The sequence below is a fragment of the Pipistrellus hanaki genome, assembly GCF_964339955.1.
Source record: "Pipistrellus hanaki genome assembly, chromosome: 13".
Classification (NCBI taxonomy): Eukaryota; Metazoa; Chordata; class Mammalia; order Chiroptera; family Vespertilionidae; genus Pipistrellus; species Pipistrellus hanaki.
This window is the reverse complement of record NC_140515.1, coordinates 56494979-56498062: the sequence shown is the minus strand read 5'-3', so window position 1 is coordinate 56498062 and position 3084 is coordinate 56494979.

The following is a 3084-nucleotide window of genomic DNA, read 5'->3' as shown; positions in this document are numbered from 1 at the left end:
GTGATATTTAAGTAGCATGGCAAGGTTTAAAGCTTATGAATCTATGCTTTAATTATGAATGTCTCTATGGTCTTTTCAATAGATTTGAACTTGTTCAATGATCCAAAATTCATTTATGTATCACTAAAATGCTCATTTTTTAGTTTGTTTTGGAGTTAGGTGACCTGTGATTGCACAAATACATGCATGCAGACCCACATGCGTGTACACAGTATAGTGGAATCCAAATGAGATGGATCTGTCATTTTCAAAAGGTGGTTTCTAGTTATAGGTACATGGTATGGCCTGAACTCTAGCAGGCCAGACCTGCAAAACAGTCTTAAGATGAAGCATATTCTCAATCTTATCTAATCCGGTTCTTACTGCTATGACAGCCAGATATATGCTCCTTCTGTATCACCCAAGAGACATATTGGATTCACGGAACACGTTGCAATATGATTAATCTCCAGATTGATTTGGCTGAAAGATCGAACTGGAAAGTATTTTCTGAGTCATGCAAACTGTTGGCATATCTGGGATTTACATGCTTTTGAACATTCTCTTTCTCAGCAATATTTCTCCCTTTGTTTAGACAAGGTGTGATTCGACGCCCACACCCCCATCCCTGGAGAGCTTCCCTCTGAATGCAGCTGTCTATGAACACGCAGTGGGCAGGGGTTGGGGTGGGTGTGAAGGTTTTCCGTCATCCTATCCTCGGAAAATTGCATGACATCCTGAACACAGCAAATTAAAAACATATTGAACCTAAGACAACGTGAAGAATGAATCAGACACATTGGTCGTTTCTTTCAATAAAGGGAGCCTCTTTTTCCCAATTATAACCACAGACAAAGGCCAGGAAGAATCTCGAAAAGAATACTGCTTTCAGCTAAATGGGAGGACTGCGACGCAGGCAATTAGAAGTGTGTGGAAAGTCGGGAAGTGGAAAAGCCACGATAATGAGAGATTCTTGTAATATCCAGTGTCATTGAGTTTCGGCTCCATCGGAAGTTTTGGTCTCCAGAGGTATGTTGGGAAGGGAATAAAAAGCCTCAGGAAGTAATAATGAGAACTTGGCAAAGAAAGGCCTTTATGGGGGGCCCTGCAGGCAGAGATAATTGGAACAGAGGCTGCCCTCGCCCTGACAGGTGCCCCGTGACTCCCCCAGGAGTGGCCTCCCCGAGAGAGCCCAAGCACAGTGGAACGAAAACCGTAGGGAGATGATCACGATATTGTATTTGCACAAACCGGGGAGAGTGGAGAGAGACAGTCACTTGAGTGGACATTCAAACCATGGCCACCGGGGAAAAGGAGGTGATTAAGGGTCCAGCAGGCGTTTCCTCGGCAACTGTGACAATTGTGTCCATGTCGTCGTCCCTTTTGTAAGAAATGCTGAGCGCGGAGCTGGTCTGAGAGCATTAGTGTTTACTGGAAGGAAATCTCCTCTTGGTGGCCAAGCAAACTGTGCTTTTGAGGTATTGTCTCAGCTACGGGAGGTGCCGGACCCTGTCGAGGGCATCGGCCTGGTAGGGGGAGAGCGGTACGACATCAACCACTGTCCCTCGACCCCAGGCTGGCTTAGCTGCCCAGACAGAGCCCCAGATCTGACTCAGTGGAAACACAAGTTTACCTGCTTTTTTAGTTTTTATGTATTAAAAAAAAAAACACAGCAAAACAAATTTTTGGGAAGAAATTTAGGATACAGATTGGGCTATATATTGTTTGGAGTGAAACTGAGAAATAAAATTTAAAAAGAGATTCTAGAAGGACCTTCATCAGGAAAGAAAACCATTTCTATGTGGAGGCCATTAGCAAAAGTGATTTAATTATTATAGTAAACAAAACATTAACATGGTCCATCAAAATACCTCTAAAGAGATCACATATGTGTTCATTTGTAATGATTGGCTAATACCAAGTCCAGTGTGCACCCATTTTAACCGTAAGTTGAGCTCATACTGCAGTCAAATCACACGCTCAGGTGACTAATTCTCAGTTCTGCTCAGAACTTAGTACCACATTCTTCCATCTTTCTTTCATCCTGGCATTTAGATGATCAATTATTTTGAATTGTTTAGGAAAAACGGAGGTATATAACCATTCACTTATTCACTCATTTATTCATTCACGAGAGGCCCGATGCACAAAGATTTGTGCAACAATGGGCCTTCCTTCCCCTGGCTGCCTGCACTGCTTTGCCTCGAGCTTGGAGCCGCCTTTCTGCCTTTGCTCTGGCCCAGAGCCATCTTTCTGCCTTCCCACGCTGCCCAGAGGCCCAGAGCTGCTGGGCAGTGTGGAATGCCTGCATCATTATCATGGTGAGGACACAAGCATCCCACCCCACCCCCAGCACATGTAAATTAAACCACCATCTCTGTTGAGTTAATTTGCATACTCCTGATTGGCTGGTGGGCATTGCAAAGGTACAGTCAATTGCATCTTTCTCTTTTATTAGTGTAGATTTCTCTCACCGCTACTGTGAAAGCTGTTATCCAGTGTGGAAGTTTACAAAGGACATGACGCATTTTCCCATGTGTTCTTTATAGGAACTAAAGTGAGTAATATTATAATCTGCTTCTACTTATGACAAAATTGATGCTGAGAAAGCTCAAGGACTGGCCAGAGACTGGAAAGTTATTGTCATAAGTAGAAAGTCCAGAACAAGGAGCTGATGGCAAAACCCACACTTAACATTTATACTATGCTGGCTCTTAATTAGAATTGCTACAGCATCCAACTGTGACCGCAAATAAGTCTCCTGCTCATGGACATAGAAAATGAGTTCAGTTAAGTAACTTGTCCCTGGATTACAAAGTCAGAGGCCAAAATGCCTGTGCGTAGACACAGAGTTCAACTACCGTGTTCCCCCGAAAATTAGACATCCTCCGAAAATAAGACCTAGCGCATGGTAAGATAAGACATCCCCTTAAAATAAGACCTAGTGCAACTTTGGGAGAAAAAATTAATATAAGACACTGTCTTATTTTCAGGGAACAGGGTTGGAGAGGAGGATCAATTGTACTCACTCAAGTCTTTTTTTTCAACCTGTATTATTTCAAATGACTAGTCTCTTGCTGTTTTATATACACAGCCTAAAAATGT